This window comes from Pogoniulus pusillus, chromosome 6 (assembly GCF_015220805.1).
Source record: "Pogoniulus pusillus isolate bPogPus1 chromosome 6, bPogPus1.pri, whole genome shotgun sequence".
In the NCBI taxonomy this organism is placed as follows: domain Eukaryota; kingdom Metazoa; phylum Chordata; class Aves; order Piciformes; family Lybiidae; genus Pogoniulus; species Pogoniulus pusillus.
Genome location: NC_087269.1, coordinates 20,376,116 through 20,394,761, shown reverse-complemented (window position 1 = coordinate 20,394,761; position 18,646 = coordinate 20,376,116).

Below are 18,646 nucleotides of genomic sequence, written 5' to 3'. Positions count from 1 at the left end.
TGTTATTATTTTTTGAGGGCCTAAAAAAAAAAAATTATCTATTTTCTTTTATCTGCCTTTGTGACAGGAAGTGCCAGAAAAATAGCAAGCTCTGAAATGCCATCTGGGAAATTTTAGTTATAAACAATTGTGCATATTTTGTCCCAAAATGGAAAGAATTTAATGTTGCTGTTTATATTTAATTTAGAAACTGCAGTCTTTTGTTATTGTTTTGTTTTAATAAACATTTCAAGGGAGGGTCTTTCCACATTTTCTTCCCAAATGAAAACCCCTCCCAGGATGCAAAGGACTGTTAAAACAGAAAAAAATGAAACAAAACAAAATCCACCAAAAAAAAAGAAAAAAACAACCACAGAACTGCAAGATTTTCTGTTAAACTAACAAAATATTTTGAGGCTCACTCCATAGTTCTTCTGTCTAGAAGTTGCCTACAATGATTTGTCCTTCACAGCACTATGCCTAATATTATGATCTTGACAGGAACACCACAATCTCCCAGAAGCACTGAGCCTGAAATGATGGTGTCCTGTATATTGTTTAGGAAGCTTTCATATTTTCAGGTGCATTAAGTTTGTTGTGATGCACTGAAATGGAATGGGTGCCTGGTTAAGTCTAGACAGTGACAGTGCAGGCCTTTTAGAGAATAACAACCTCATTCCTTTTTTTCACTCTGTGTAAAGAGCTTTGTGTGCTGATGTAGCTAATTCATGCATCAAGTTCTCAAAGGTCAGGGGGAATTATGTGCACCCTTACATGGCAAAGGAGGTATCAACAAAGTTCTTTGAATGAGGTTTTTTGTTGTTGTTGTTATTTGTTTATAATGGGAAGAGATTTAGATGCATCTGGACAAGCCAGGAATGGCTTTGCAAAATTCCCAGAGGGAGAGAAAAAATATAGAGAGGTCTCTGCTCTGCACATTGCGTTGTGTATTGATTGCATAGTACTGGTGGAGAAGTATGACATCTTTTAGGAGCAGCAGAAGAGGAGAAACATACATGTCCTGACACAGTCTTGACAGACCAGGAGGAAGCAGATACCTGTATTCCAATGCCCTTCTTCTTTAGACTGTATAAAGTAAAGAAGACTTTTTGGGTTTTGAGCTAGAGCAGCCAGGTTTCATCATCTGCTCTTGCAATCATAGTGCTGGTGCTTCCATGGCCAATTTTCTTATAATGGTTTGTGTCTGGCAAAGATGAACCCACAGGAAAACTAAACGTGCACAACCTCTGTAGCAAGCCTGGGATCCTGGCCCAGCTGCTCATACAGTCTCAGCCATAACCCTGCAGCTGTGGTGAGGCTTAGATCCTCAGCCAATCCTGAATACAAGCCTGAATGATTTTACCTTAGCTACCCTTTTAAAACAAGAAATTCTGAACTAGCTGACCCTGGTGGCTCTACTATGTGACCAACATAGAGTTGCTCATGCTTTCACCCACAGCAGCTCTGGAGGACAGAACAATAGAATCATAAAATGGTTTGTCATTTTCCTTACTGGTGAAACTGAGGCATTAACTTTTGGATGTCTATGCATTCAGGGAAAGCAAAGAATTTCCTAACACTTGAAGACCTATTGTTGTTTCTAGCAGAATGAATGCTTTGTGACTTTCAAATGCATGCATAATTATACCAGAAAGTATGTACCAAGATGAGAGTTTTTTAACTTGGAAACTTAGTGGTGTGCTGTATAACCAAAGTGAGTAAGAGCTGCATGAACAAGCAACTGTCTGACTCAGGAGGATGCAGGGTGACCACAGAGATCAACTCTCATAGCCCATTTCTACCCATTTGCAGTGAAAGTATATTTAAACAAAGATGCTGATACAAATCCAATTCAAAATTAGCATTATTTGAAAGCCAATACCATCAGATGATGATTTGTCTTTTTCTAGTTTCTCTTTTGCACAATTCAGTGCAACTAAGCAAACCAAACAAATGTCAGTTTCGTGTGATTGTCATAAATCTCACAGTAAGTTTTTCTTTCCTTTTCAGTCCTGCAGAAATCTCACTTCTTTTAACTTCTTGAGTACAAAGGAAAACTGGAAAATAGCTCATAAAACAGAAACTTGAATGTATCCAAAATCTTTTCCAGAGCAGAGTGTGTGTGGGAAAGGCAGCAGGACCACAACTGGGAGTGATCAGCTTGTGTACCAGCCACCATCTGTAGCAGGAACTCAGTGCATATAGATAGAAAGTAGGCATGAGGACATTAGAAATTGTTAAGAAGGAACTGTACTCCAGCGTTGTCTTGTCTTGTGTCAGTTATCAAACACAGCAGCTCAGATTCTTCAACTAATCTTAGGGTTGAAATGAGAAAGAAGAAAATAGTAACAAGCCAGCAAAGAGGCACATGAGAAAGCCTAGCAGAAGGCAGTCTAGTCCTCACATTTCAATGATTTTCATTTTAACAAATTTAGGATCAAAATGCCTCTTAGAAACTTGTTTTTGTTTGCTGTTAGAGGAAACATATTGGATTAGTTTGACCCCAAGCTGCTACAGTGTGTCAGTGCAAATACTCCCTTCAAACAATAGAGAAGGAAACTTGAAGATGGAAAAAAAGGCATCTTTTGAGATAGTCCTGGAGAAAGCCACTGGAACTGGATGTCAGAGGATAAGGCTTCTGTTCCCATCTCTGCTTTTCACCTTCCTGACCTCACACAAAATTGTTACAAAAATTCTTGTTACGTATCTGTGCAGTTGTTAATATTGCTGGGCTCCCAGATCATGTGGCAATACCATAACGAACACATTTTTATTTCAGCCTGACCTTAAGTCTTCTCAGGCCAATTCTGAGCTCTTTTCCTTGCAGTAACTTTCAGCAAAAGCAGTATGAGAATAAAACTTAACCTAAAAAGTGATGTTTTAGATCCAAGAACGACTTTATTTTTTCATCCTGTCATCAAAATTCAAATAACAAACCAAGCTTCTTGCTATCCTGTATCACCAGAACTTATTATACTTTAGTCATTTAAAAAAATACCAAAAACCTTCTGGGTTCACATATTTCAGTTCTCTCAGTCCAGAGCCATAGAAAATTTGTCATTTTTCTGCTACGGTCAACAACTTTTATGTGGTTGCATATTATGAGATATTTGAAATATTTTTTATGACTGTATAGCCTGTTATTTTTCATTTTCTATGCTGCTCACTCTTACCAAAATGGATGGGGAAGGGAGTTTTGTAACGTAATGCCGTCCAAGCCAAAACTGCAGCATCCCACTACAGCCCCAGAAAGAAATATTAGACCAGGACAAGGACCCATTTAAATAGTTATTCAATTTTTTAGATTTTTTTTTCCTTTTTATGGCTCTCATTTTTCAGTTCCTTGCTCAGCCCTACATAAGGCACTGAGTTACGACAAAGATGCAGAGGGCAATGATTTATCATAACACTCCTACACAGAAGAGCAAATGTCTGGCACATGGAAGCATGTTTACATTTTCCTTAATATGGAAACACAGGCAAATATTCAAGATATTTCTAGAATATACTGAGAAGGTGAGGAAAGGGGGGGGGGGGAGAAGAGAAAAAAGAAATTTCAAGATATTTGTCTTAGATATGTAGGTAAGGAATGAAAACCAAAATGACGTAATATATGTTATTGCCACATCTGACATTGATGTGAAGTAGGCAAGTCATCTAATGGACAAATTATTCAGTAATTCAGCAGGGAAAGTCTTCAATTAAAACCATTTTGACCTTATTTCTCTACAATAAAAGACAGAAAATAACTACTGACAGACATTTTCTAGTAAAACTGTCAGAGACTGACCAGCAGCCCAGAGCATTGCATTGAATAGGATCTTTACCTACTCTAAATGGCACAGTGACTATCCCAATTCACATTAGCACAAAAACCAAGATAAAAATCTCTTTATGCTGGTAAAGTCTAGAGACATGTGGATTCTATTTTCCTAGCAATTGTGAATAATAAATAAACTATGTCACAGTATGTTGGTAGAGAATTTATGGACAGGAAAAAAAAAAAAAAAGGAAAAAAGAAGGAGTGAGATTTGCAAAACTATTATTTTCATAGTTTAAATCCACAGATAATTTAGTTGCTATTTCCTAGCTTCTCTGTAATGCTTTAGGCCAGCAGTTCCTAAACTGTGGTTTACGATCTAGTGGTGGTCCATAAAACAATGATCTGTAGCTCATTTCTATAACTGCATCACCTTTGTTGTGTTTCCAATGAAAACTTGGATGGAGAGGGTGGGGCAGAAAGAAATTCTGGGAGTTGACAGTGACTAGAATGTTGAAGTCCACTATCTTGGAAAACACAATGTGAACTTCTACAGGATGGATACATTTGTTTCAAAGGTTGCATGTGTTGTAAACAGCATTTGAGATTCAAGTGTATTCAGATCTGTCCTGACCTCCACACATCCTGGGCATGTCTTGTCTTAGCGTCATTCTAGAAAATCTCAACTCCAGAAACTGGGTCTGGTGTTTCTAATTGTGCTAGTTTGAGGCTAATTGGAATATTTTAATGAGAAATATAGATTATAGGCTGTGAAAAGGAAACAATGGTGATGTCTACTTCACTCATAGGTTTTCTGAGATGTATAAGAACAAGAACACAAAACATAGATAAGACAGAGTGGGAGAGTTAATGTCTGTGTGTCTGTCGCAGTGGGTGCCCTGGGCTGCTTCTGTGTGACTAATCCTTCTGCTTTCTAACCCCCGTTGCCGAACCACCAACCAACCTCACCTTGCATGTAAGGCAAACTCTGGGAATAGGTAGAGGGGTGGAAAGAAGGTGGAAGGGTGCTTGAGAGCTCCTCCTGGGGACTCTGAGTTCTGCAAGGGGTGTTGTGTCTCTGTTTTACATTTAACTTGTGTATTTCTGAATATAGTTGTAAATATTGTAAATACCTGCTTATATATTGTGCTTATATAAAGCTTCATTCCTTAACTTCCAGCCTGCTGAGTCTAGTCTGGGTGATTTCACAAGAGTGGGGGGGCAGGTAACTCCCAAATCATCACACTAATACTGACTGGTACCCATTACTGGAGAAAGAAATGGATGACAATTAATGTAGAAGGCTAATTGTTCAAAATTTTGTGAGGTGGGAGAGGGGAAAAGAGAGAGAATCCTACTGTGGAAAGTGATCTGTGTCAGTAACATCCCACAGTTTATGCCCTGAAGCTTGGCCCGATTAGTGCAATTATTATCTCAGCCTAGCATGGCTAAAGATGTGAATGGTCATAAAAAGATCCAAGCCTTTCATTTTTACCCAGCCATAGTTAATCTCCCTCTGTGAACTTTTGGGGCAGTGAGTTTTAACAGGTCTGTTTCATGCTGTTCAGAAAGATTTCCATTTTCTTACTTCTAAATTTCCCTGCCCTTTGGTGTCAGCAGTTGCCTTCATGTTTGGGATTAAAAGTGAGGATTGGTCTGCTGGAAAGCAATTGGTTTCAAAATGCAAACTGCCAATACAGAAACGAGTGCTCAGCATTGCTGAAGATGCATAACATCTTCATGGCTCTAACAAAGTTCTGTTGTGGGAACTCTTTTGCTATTTGTTTTCTAGACACTGCCTATTTAAATTTGTATGATTTCTGCTTTGTTCAAAGAGCCAGCACGAAGTATGTTTCAGTATGTTTCAAAGATAATATCCTGTCTTCTTAGAGATTATGTTTTTTTTCTTACTGCTTCTATTAATCTTAAAGAAAATAATGTCACACTGAAACAAAGACATAACTGTTTCAAAAGTGTTATTTAAGGACATTCTCCTACAGTCTAGTCTGTCTGTTCATGAATAGCATGGAGATGGGTGAAAACACTATGTATTTTTTGTGGTACAGAGCAGCTGCCTAATATATTAATCACATTTTTAACTAGCAAAAGAAGAGCTGGGAAAGAAGGTTGTTACTTTGGCAAAATTGTAGAAAGTCTTTAGGTTGGAAATTAAGGTAAAATGGAATTGTGTTTTCTGAGAAAAACACATAAAATACCCTATCTCTGGTCACAGTTGTTAGCAGCAGTAGCTTACTTCAGACTTTTGGTACTAAAAAGTCCTGGGAGCTTTGCTTAGCTGAAAGACCCAGACTTGTTTTTCAAACACTCTTGTTCAACTTCTATACATGACACTGAAAGGACACAACATGTACAGTGATGGAGCTTTGTGTACCATTGAACATACAAAGAAGCCTGCTGGAGAGCACAACTTTCCACAAATTAGTGGGATAAGAGCAAGGAAGATCATTTAGTCTTTTCTCTAAGTTACTCCATCATCAACTGCTGGCATTTTCCACTTAGTTCTTAAATATTTGGAATCTTCAGGACTTACAAACATAACATCACAATGCATAACAGCAGCATTGTTTTGATCTCTATATATTACTGCTAGATCCTTTTTTAAGAATGGCAGATAAAATCAGTAACTTATGATGTCAGTTCTTAATACTCTTGAATTGGAAGTCACCTCTGACTTAGGAGCAAGTACATCAGAAGAATGACTCTGTACAACAGCTTAAGCCAGGAAATGAAAAGCAAACTTCTGTCTCATGAAACCAACAACAAACCGACCAACCCAACCCCATCCTAAAAAAAAACAAACCAACAACAGCTCCCAAAGCCCCAAAAAACCTGAACTCCCCCCCCCCCCCCCAAAAAAAAACAACCCATCCTAAACTCAAAACTAAAGCAAACCAAAACAACAAAAAAGGGAGGTACACTGAATTAAGGATTATTCACTGCTGTAGTATCTATGTGTGTTTATCACAGAATAGGTTTCCCTTGCACCAAGAGCAATAAAACCACAGAAAAGGATGTTTCTTTCTAAAATTAGTATTTTTTTTCTACATGGAATAATTTCTGAGTAAGACATAAATTGAAAATTAAGTAGTTACTGAAAAAAAAAAATCTGTGTGGAATTACTTTTCTGAGTGCAGTCAGATTATTAACAAAAATTCAATTTTTATTGTGTTACCAGGTGGGCAGGGAAACATCCCTGATGTTTTGCTTCCTATCTCTTGCAGCTCCTGTTAGTAGATCACAAATATTTTCTCTTCCCCACTTGTTCAGTGGAGTGATTATTCCAGTCAACTCCTTTTACTTACTCTTTTTTTTCAGCTGCCTGAAGGAATGTCAGCTGTTGCAAGTACTCTGCCTTCACTTCCAATGCCCTGGATATTTCCATTATCTTAGTAGAGTAAATTTAGAAATAAAAGGCTGTGGAACTCAAACTGATCTAAAAATTTGATTTAACTTCATTCCATTTAATCCCTGGTACTTTACTAGGGCATTTATTTTCAAAGACATTTAGACATTTGTCAGTACTTCTGGTAGTTTACAGATGTTTCATCCATATAAGAAGACAGAAGTTACATAGTTTTGTAACTAAATTATAGTTTTGAGATTAACAAATTTTGTTTAAATTATGGATGAAGTTGCTGCCTTGTTAGCTTTGACTTTAATCTTTTAGAGATATTTCATGGCTTGAGTGTTACTGCTAGTGCACGTTCACTAACTATTGTCTTTGTCTCTCTCCTCTTCATCCTCTCTTTCCCTCACTAAAAATACCCAGGAAGTCTTTATCACCAAAAATTAGTTGAAAAGACTGTGTCCACAAAAAGTTCAACATATTTTCAAAATGTTGACAAAAGCTCCCCAAAGCTCCCCAATTTTCTGCACACGCACAGGAACCATTGTGCATTCCTCCCATTATTTGATCTACAAGAAGCTGAAGGTAATTACCAAAACCAATGAGGAATGGCTGCATTGTGCAGAAATACAGGGAATCACAGGGAATCTATGTGACAATATTGGTCAGCAATTTAGGCAATGAACTCAGTATACCAACTGGCTAGGTCTTGTAGAGATTCTTACAAGAACCCTGAGATGACTCTGTAGCAAAGTGATACTTGGTCACCCAGGATAATCATTCAAGGAGAAAGTGCTGCCAGCTACATCATATTTTTGTGCACTGTTGGATATGGAAACAGAACTATTTTAATACATTACCTGATTAAATTGTCTGAAAATTTACATGCTTTCTGTTCATATCAGGCACATGAAAATGTTTGAAAATTTATCTGAACATTGCATTAGGAATTCTTTTCTTGTCTAAGAACTACATCAGTAACTTCTAGCCAGTTTACAATTTCTTCTGGTGTACAGTATCTCTAGCAGTAGAATTATGCTACTAAATAGAATCAAAGGGAAACAGTGATGTTTTGGTTCCCAAATGCACTTGGCAGCCTAGTTTTCCATTGTAAAGCTCAATGGCATTTAGTTTCTGAAATTAGATATACTCTTATATTCAATGTAGATTTGTATAAGTAAGACTTTTATAACATTGCAAGCCCTATTATAGGATCAGCACATTAATACCTTTTGACTGATGCAGTCTTCTGCAAACGTTTTTCAATGGTGAACTTGCCATTGAATAAGACAGCAGCAGCCACGACTTGGGCTAGATCTGATCACCTGTAGAGCAAAATTTACCAGGAGGATAGGCACCCATTTTGAACTCTGAAAAGGAGTGAAGACAGCTCAGAAGACTAAAACAATTGTTCTTTGGGCTGGGCACTCTCTCCTTATCTTTGAGTGAGCATGTCATAGGGAGCATTTTTTCAGTGTAATTTGCAACTGTGTATTAGAGGTCTACATCTTGTGTTGAATCTCTGTTTCTTTGAATGTTTGTGTGTCTTTAAAAGAGTACACCTAGGCAACCTGAAAGATTCTTATATCGTAAGGGATGAGGCACTGTTTCTTCATGAAAATATTCGGCAAAGCATTAAAACAGCCTGAAATGCTCTTCAGACTGCTGAAAAAGCTGGCCAGATTAAAATAAAATCTAAAACAGTACACTGAGTTTGTGACTTCCAATTCTTCTTCCAGTTTTATGTAATCTGTGGCACTTTGATATGCAGAAAACCAGCAGATGAGTCCTGGAATGAGAAGCTTACTTTGTGCTTCTGTCTTTGCCTGCCTAAAAATTTCATGAATTTTCATCTGGATTCTGCTAAAAATATTTTAGAGAGTTCATACCATTTGTGGGCAACATGAAAGCTATTTTTTATGCTTCACTTGATAACTCTTTGAATGACAAATTCTAGGTAATTTGTTATATTTCTGAAAATTTCAGCTTTGAAAAATAAACCTTCCTACTGCATGAGAAGGCAAAATTCAAAACTTGAAATTGCTTTCCTGATTCCGTGGTTAATCCTAATGAACTCATCTGAGTTACATGATGATGTCCAATTCTCTTGTAGGGGTTAGAGTCAGAAATGTAGTGGAAGTACCAGCTGCTTCTAGTCTTCCTAATCATTGCATCAGTGAGGTGCAGGGGTGGTAATTTTGCTTTTATATATTGAAAAAAAAAAAAAAGAAAAAGGAGAACAAGCATGAAGTAAACTCTTTTTTCTGATCATTGCAGCTTCCGGTCATCAGGATGTCTCTGGCCAGATTTAATTCTATCAGGCTTTCCTAACTTGATTCCTGGCTGCTCTGACAATTTCTCTATATTCCTTCCAGGTTACCTATCCTTGGATCATCCACCCTCTATGGACATCCTTTTTGCGTTTGATTCACAGACTTGTAGCATACTTCACCTCAGTCATAACTTTTCCATCCTCAAGAGTCCTAAGTCATTTATTCTCTTCTCCCGTGTAACTTGTGTGATACCTCTCACTGTCTTGGTCAGCCTCTCTGCTCCTGTTGCTGTTGTACTCTCCTCTAATCCCTTTGTAGGTCATCCACCATCAGCATGTTTTAAAGCTTTAAGCCTGGAACCTGAAATCCTCAAAAAAGAGCCTAGGAAGTATTGTGAAGCAATTAGCAACATTTTTTACCTAACCAAGCAGTGGATTAGTATCAGACATTCAGATCCTCAGTAGTATTAAAATGGACACTCTTACTAAACTATCTTATTCTGACCTTTGTGGGAATATAGCATGACTGTCTTGGAGGATCTGAGTTGTACTAAAAAAGACTTCACAGCTCATATTCTGTCAAGTTTTAAAGATGAGTAGGGCATAAAATTAATTTAGTTATATATGTATTTGCTGAACCTTTTTTTGTGGCCAACCACTTGCTTCTCCTTTGTATTCATAGATTTTCTCTCTTAATCTAAAAGAAAGCCTCCCATATAAACATACATATTATTTCAAATATATTGAACTGCTTGGCTTCCAGTGCTTCAAGAAGATACTATTTTCCTCCTTGTCTTTTATTGCCTGAATTCAGTCCTTATTAATATTAAAACAAATATCTTGGCACCAAAAGCAGCCTCCCTGGTTTTTGTTAGCTACTGTTGGAAAACCTTGTTATCTTAGTATCAGGCACTCATTAAACTTTCATCTTACACAAACTCAGATTTTGCTGCAGCATGTGAGAGTGTGTTTGTGTGCATGTGTTTCAGTGTGTGATTTGCTGACCTGTATGCAAGGCCAATAAAATTGTAATAGAAATGCATATCCCCCTCAACCCCCAAATCCAGGGTGTAATTCCTCCCTTCCATCTGTGGTGTACAGAATCCAGCAGTGATCCCATACAGGGCTCCATTCTGCTCTCAAACAATGGGCTGCTGTTCAGTCCATATTATCATGTACTACCTTAGCTGTGGAAACTCCTCATTACTAAGTTAATAAAATATTTTTCTTCCTTCCCTCAAATTTTTTCACAACAAAAAGATGCAAGTCTTTGCATTCACAATGATCAATATCTCTGCTTACATAGGCAGGTGATCACATGTTCTTTGTTTTATTTCATTTTGATTTTTGGTGGATTTTTTTTAACAGAGCTGCAGGCAGCACAGGAGACGAAAGAGATTCTGTTTTTCCAAAGGCTGGGCTTGGATATGCCAATGATTGCCTGGCTTGCACATGTGGAAAAACACCATCAGAGAGCATAGCAGCTCCTTACTTTTTAATTGCTATGTGACACTTGAATATTTTACTTTAATTACATATCCCTTCTCCCAACACTTGCCGGCTGTTCTGAAAAAAAAATCCAAACAAAAAACCCAAAAAACCCCTACATGTCCTTAGAGAGCAATAAAGCAGATAGGGACATGTTTTTTCACAATGCATCAGAACAGAAGTGAGAGGTTAAAGTGCTTTTGTCTATCACTCTTCTCCATGATCCTGCAAGTGAACAGATTGCATTTCAACAAAAGGACAGCATCAGGAACTTGAACTATCTACATACAGGTCATGCTTTTCATAGTAAATCAGCAGTGATGTCAGTGTCACCATACTGATTTATACCACATGAAAATGTTACTCATTGCTTTCATGGGGTTGTACCAGTGTACACCTGCTGAAGAGACAAGCTCTCAGACATCTAGAGTATTAGTCCAATCTTAGAGTACTGTTCTGGTTCTGTTATATCTGTTGTGATTTAGGAGTCAGTCCCTTGACATTAAGAGAGATTGTAATGGGGAGGGTTTAATCCAGCCCCTTCAATTTCTGCTGACTTGTATGGCCGCTGAATTTGTTTCCCCTTCTATTCACCTCTCATTAGCTACTTGTACTGCAAAATAGCAATATTTACATTGGGATATGTTGCCTTTAAAACCAGTGTCTGATTATTACTTGTCATTTGTGCTTGAGCTGAGCTTCAAGGAGAGACTGAGTGAACTGGGGCTCTTTAGCTCGAAGAAGAGTAAACAGAGGTGACCTCATCAATGTTTATGAATATGTAAAGCATGAGTGCCAGGAAAATGGAGCCAGGTGCTTCTCAGTGATGTCCGAAGACAGGACAAGGGGCAATGGGTGGAAGCTGAGACGCAGGAAGTTTCATGTGAACATGAGGAGGGTTTTTTCACTGTGAGGGTGACAGAACACTGCAACAGGCTGCCCAGGGAAGTTGTGGAGTCTCCCTCTCTGGAGATATTCAAAACCTGCCTGGCTTGCACATGTGGAAAGAACATGTGTTCTTGTATGATCTGGTACAGGTGATCCTGCTCTGACAGGGGGATTGGAGTAGATGATCTTTCAAGGTCCCTTCCAGCCTCTGTCCTTCTATGCATGTCTCTATAGAAACTTACTTATTCAACTCTTCATCATGGTGAGGAGGTTCAGATGGTTTCAGGTGCAAAGTAAAACTCCTCACAAAGTGTGAATAACAGCAGCAAGAATGTAAGAAGTCTGAGGCAGCTAGTTTTCCCTGAGTCTCCTTCTGGGCATACCACCAAGGTGTATCATTTCTGACCCCTACAAGATGTGACAATCTGTTGCTTCAGATTGATTGGATTGGTTCACATGACAAGTATTGCTCTATGCCACTATCTAGCATCACTACCTTTTAAAACTTGCTTTGTGTTTCGCCAACATTACTCCAGATGTGATGGCTCACCTGCTTTTTGGAACCCTACACTGTAGTTATAAAGTCACCTAAATCAGTTGTTAAGTCAAAGGATGACACAGATCAATAACAATACCGTAATTTAAATGTTATTTCATAATCCTGACTGTTGACTGTTGTTCCAGGAAAGTATTCATGATTCAGGATAATGACAAATCATAGAATCAACCAGGTTGGAAGAGACCTCCAAGATAATCCAGTTCAACCTATCTTCCAGCTCTAGCCAATCAATTAGACCATGGCACTGACTCATCCAGTCTTTTCTTGAATACCTCCAGGGACGGCAATTCCACCACCTCCCTGGGCAGCCTATTCCAATGCCAATCATGCTTTCTCTGAAGAACTTCCTTCTAACATCCAGCCTATACCTCCCCCAGTACAACTTGAGACTGTGTCCCCTTGCTCTGTTGCTGGTTGCCTGAGAGAAGGGACTGACCTCCACCTGGCTACAACCTCCCTTCAGGTAATTGTAGACAGCAATAAGCCTCCTGAGCCTCCTCTTTTCCAGGCTAAATAGCCCCAGCTACCTCAGCCTCTCCTCATAGGGCCTGTGCTCTTTCTGTCTGCTGATATGGCTGAATATTTAGCCACCACAATATTTGAGAGGGACAGACATCCAGATGAGTAAAATCTACTTGTCTCTAATGAAAACAATGGATGTGTAATCTATTTAAAGTAAGTGATACCTTGCTTTGTTCCTGAGGGGCATTCCTATTTTTTCCTGCAGGGATTTGGGTTTTGGGATTTATTGTTCATTTTGGTTTTGTTCTTTTTTTTTTTTTTTTTTTTTTTTTTTAAATAGAAACCAAATCTTACATGGGTAGATCTTGCACAGCTCTCAGAATGCATCTTATTTCAGTGGAGTTGAATAGCTTCACTGTTTTTTTTCATGTTCATCAAGATGTCTTTCTTTAGCTCCCACAGTCATGTGAAATTTCATCTCTAATTATTTCAAATAGAATCCTTCTTTTCTGGGTGCAAAAAAAATATAACACAGATAGGCATCATTGAACTCTGATTGAATCAAAGCTCAAAAGCAAATTATTTAATAATTATTTTTGCATTTAATCTTTTTAAGGCTCCTAGAATTCAGTGTTAGAGTTACAAGTTCCTCACTCATGATTTTACCATGCCTATTTTGCCACCAGTAAATCTGGCTTAAAAATTGACTTTTAACTCCAGGAAATAATTTTGAATCTTCCTTAACTATTTTCTGAAATCAGGAATAATGCTGTTTATATAAACTATTTTCATTTTCCTGAGTTAGGAAGTTCTGAGACAAAATGCTTTGTTGGAGTATGTCTGATCTATTCTACTTTGCAGTAGTATTCTAGACTTGAAATTATCACTCTTTCTGAAACACCTGTCAATTTCAGAAAAAATCTCCTTGTGCTTTCTTCATTAATCTTCCCACTTTTGCAAGATGCTGATTTTCCTTCCTTTGGAGTTCAATGTCTGTAGACTGAATAAAGAGGATGTTCTCACCAGTCAAGATCTGCATTGTTGCCACAGAAATTCAAGGGGAAGACTGCCATTGATGTCAGTGATGCCTAGTTTTGAATTAACGAATTCGTTGTCCTCTCTATCTGCATGCTCCATTTTTTATGTTAGCAGATATTATTCCATTGCTTGTCACTGACAGGAAGAATTAATTTTTTTTCACATGCTAGACTGTTTTTTTGCATGCTAGATGGTTTTCCAAACATGAGAGGAAAATAAGGTGAAAAGGGATGGGGCAGGGATTTCCTCCTTCCTGTTTTAGTTATGACATAGAACAAAGCAGAATCCACCATCACTGTAACTCAGGTGCAAGATATTTGTTATCACATGAAAACAATGGATGTAGGGGAGGCACCTGTCACCTGACTGGAGCTGGCAGTAGCATCCTGAATCACAGGAATGGGCATCACGTATCAAATGCACGGGTACTGCTGAAAGTTTGCTAATGTGACAAACAACTTAGGTTGCCTCAGAGAAACTGAAATGGACACTTATGAAAGTGATCTTTGGAATATCAGTTTATATGCATGTAAATTGAGATTCCTGTGTCTCATTTTTAGTCATTTTGAGATATTACATTTCTTCTAACCTACATGGAAAACTCTTGCAGGACTCTCAATATGAGTTATATTACCTTATGTCCACATTGTAAAAAAATTATTGTATGGTGATAATACAAGTATAGAGAAACACCACACACATCCCAGTCAAGGAAATCCACACCTTGAAGAATATAGTAGAGGTTTGTGTAGTTCTTTGTCAGTGTGAAGCTGAGTTAGATAACTCAGTTAGATTTCCTTCTCCAACTTCTACTTTTTATTCCTAGACATATTTGAGCCTAGAGCTCAAATATGGGTTTACCCATGGGTTTACCATCCTCTGTCTTTCCTGGAGGTAAATGCTAGCTAAGTCTGCACTCTGCCCTGATTGCAGCAGTTCGGTGTATTTGTCTCTTGGGGTTTAGCTTAAAGCTCTTGGTTGCATCCCTTTTATCCATTCATGCTGGTTCAATATCCTATTTTAAAATAAATAACTAAATAAAAGGGAAGTTAATTCTCACAGCATACAAGTCAGATATTTTTGAGACTGAAGAGGGGACTTCCAGTGGAGTTTGAGTGGAGGGGTTTCTATTGTTCCCCACAGTGGAGGGTAAGGTCAGGGAAAATCACCAGAACATCAGAGTGCAGAATGAACAGGCATTTTTAGTTCCATAACTTCCAGCAGCATTCCCCAAACACTTCATCAGTTTGTTCCTTTGCTTTATCTGCTGTCATATTAGCTGGCTTAGCAGGCCCACATCTGCACATGCTGTAGGTGGTGGCAGTTGACAGAAGAATGTAAGATATTGCTTACTTGATAGCACAGCTTCTTTCCCTTTTGTAAACAAGAGTAGAGGAGCTCATTCTCCTGCCTTCTTTTGAAAGACAAGAATCTCTAGGTATGCACAGGTAAAATCACCACTGAACTCAGTCATTTCCAAGGTCTGTCCTTGCCTTTGAATAGGAGTTGCAGGAATAAGGTATATCTACTTGCTTCTCTTGTTTTGCTCTTGCTTTTGTCTTCATCTTTCAAGCCCTTCTTAGGTGCAGGTATTTTCAGGTCTATTTGCAGTATACATCTTTACCTTCCAAAGTATATTCCATCAGTAATTCTGCTGCTAGCAGAGTTTAATGAAAGCAAGTTAATTTTTCACATTAGAAGGAGCTCTTACAAGATCATTTTACAAAACCTTATGTCCTATCTGACCTCAGAAGATAGCACTTTGGTTAATTGTACTATTGTTTTATTGTATCGCTTGTAATTCATAAATATGTTGACCTTTTTATTTGCCACTCATATGTTCCCTTGAGTGGTCTACATTATGAATTGCATTTACTCACTTGAGTTGTTTGATGTACCCTAATACAGCCTAAACCAGCAGTTTTGCTTTGAAATATTGGATGCTGCAGTTGTCTTTAGCTGAAAATTTGCTATGCAAAACCAGCTGGAATGAAGAGCTTTATCACCCTTTTTCACTGTCACTGGAATTGCTGACTTGACTACATCTCACTCATGTTTTCTGTTACATTATTGTTATGGATGGGTTATTAATCATGAAATAATACAAATATTAATATTTGAGTATTAACTTTAAATATTTTCTTAACTTATTTGCAGGGTCTTTTATGCTTGGTTGTGCAAATAGAGTACAGAATATGTACAGGGCATAGAGCAGTACCAAACACTTTAAAAGAATTTATCAGAACTGCAAAAAATACAAACAGTAAGCTCTTGGAGATTCTTGCAGTGCAATATGCCGTTTGCCCCCTAGAGAGGCTCAAGAGACTCCTTTCTGTACTTACAGAGTAAGCAGAGGAAACAAAACCAAAGCAAAGAAGTGTTTTAGAAAATCTACACACATGTTAGTGACTCTGGATTTCCAGGGCTGCATTATAGTTCTAGACAGTACCCAAAACATTTGGAGGAGTGCTATCGGTGGCATGATAACTGTTGGAAACTTTTGGAGTTTCCCCAGGATTCTGGCAAGGTACTGGGACTTGCAGAGTCTTCTGATCTGATCTTGATCCCTTCTTGGGTGGATGGTGTCCTTTCCAGGCCTCCGCACTTGGGCATGGATGTTTGCAGGTGTGTAGGCAAGCACAGCATCCCGAGGCTTGGCAGTAAGCTGCTGTCTCACCAGGCAGGCTGTGGTGAGGTCCGTATTAAGCGAGCTCTCCATCTAAGAGCAGCATATCACTTTTGATAGCTGTAGTGGCTAGTAGCAGTGATGCAGCTTCCTCGGGGGCATTTGGCTCTCCCAGTGAACCCCTCCAGGTTATTGTTACTTGCTGGCAGGATTGTTCATACTAAGGCTGACTGTTTCAGGTAGCTTTCAGCAATGATTCTTATTGCCTATGGTATGAAGGTATTTATGCCTTTCCCTAGTAAACTGAGGCATGGAAAAATTTCTGTAGTCAAGCTGGAAGCATCAAAGCTTGTTGTTATACAGCAAGGCTGATTTGAAGCAAAAAGGCATCCGGTTCCCTAGGCAAAGCAAAGCATGGCAGCACGGCAAGGTGAATGAAGCATGGCATGTCATGATGAGTTGTTTGCAACTTCTGGCTTTATTTATCAATTGTCTGAGTCTTGATTGCTCAAATGGGCTGCAGAGATTCACCAATCAGAATGGCACTTTGCTAAAACTAACTCTATTAGGTGAAGCCAAGGGCTTGCTTTACTCATACTTGGGAATCCACAGGCCATGCATGATGCAAGTACCTTGTTTACCACAGGATGTGAACAGGAGTGGACTCAGTGTCTCCAAGTATTTTGTCCTTTTTCCCACATTGCTTCCCACTCCAGCAGAAGGAGGGAGAGTGGGACATCATGCCTGGACAAGCCAGGATGCATATAAGGCATATTTTTTGCCTTCCAAGACAATGATACCTTCTAATCATCATTGCATAACAAGGTGATATAATTTCCATAACTCTATCATTTGATGTTGAAACTGAAATAAAATATTTGGATTTCAGAGGTTGGTGCCAATTCCATTTAGAACTGTGAATTTATATACTTACAGTGACATGATAATTACCAAATTTTCATATGACAGCTGTGAGGATACCCTGTCCTTTCTTTTAAAGCTGCAGTGGGAAGTAAGTCAGCAAGGTCTGGGAATGTTCTTGTCTGGCTTTTCTATAGGAGAAGACACAGAGGAACATCCCAGATATTATCGCTTTTTATTTTCAAAGTGCTAAAAATACTAACTTTTGGTGGTGTGCTGTTGTGCTGGTTTGAGGCTAGTTGGAATATTTTAACGAGAAAAATAGATTATAGGCTGTGAAAAGAAAGCAATGGTGATGTCTGCTTCACTCATAGGCCTGCTGAGATGTGTAAAAGCAAGGACACAAACATAGATAAGACAGAGTGTGGGTCTCTGTCGGAGTGTTTCTCTTCTGCTTGGATCTGTGTAACTAATCCTCTTATTTCTAACCCCCCTTGCTGATCCTCCAAACTCATCTTGCATGTAAGATACCTGGGATAAGGTAGAGGGGTGGAAAGAAGGTGGAAGGGTGGTTTGGAGTCCCTCCTGGGGACTCTGATTTCTGGAAGACATATTGTGTTGCTGTATTATCTTTAACTTGTATATAACTGTAAATATTTGTGTATATTGTATATATAAATGCGTATACATTGTGCTAAGCAGTAAATACAGCTTCATTCCTTAACTACCATCTGGCTGAGTCTAGTCTGGGTGATTTCATTGTGTGGCGTGGCAGTAACTCCCAAACCATCATATCTGTTCACTGATGGAAATATCATAAGTATTGCTCTTCTGGATATCTATGACAAGTATCACAAGTTTTCTCTCCTTTTCATGGTATTTCTAATGCCATTTTAATGGGCTAGTACTTGAAGGGCTTCCTTCCTTTGTCCCAGATATCCATGCCATTAATGAATAGCGTTTAAAGTAGTGATTCTTATGGGTGTGATCTTCTATTCTTCTGAAAAAGATTATTTTAATTAAAAAAAAAAATCTAGTTTCTACCAGGCTGCCTAATTGTAGGAAGAAGTTTGAAAGTGTCATTGTCTGAATAAGACTCTGGAGACCACATTATTGGCCACAGGTGCCTTGGTGAGGGGCACTAGCTGTTTGGTTTTGTTTAAATAACTGTTGGCATCTGGAGACTCTTATAATATCAGTTGTACTTCAGTAGCATTTGGAGTTATTCATCATGAATCAATGAGCAGGACTCTACAGAACAAAAAATGTTTCAGCTCCAAGAGCTTAAAATCTATAAGCAAGCCTTTCTGTAGTCAAAGATGTGACCGTGACTTGCATAAACATAT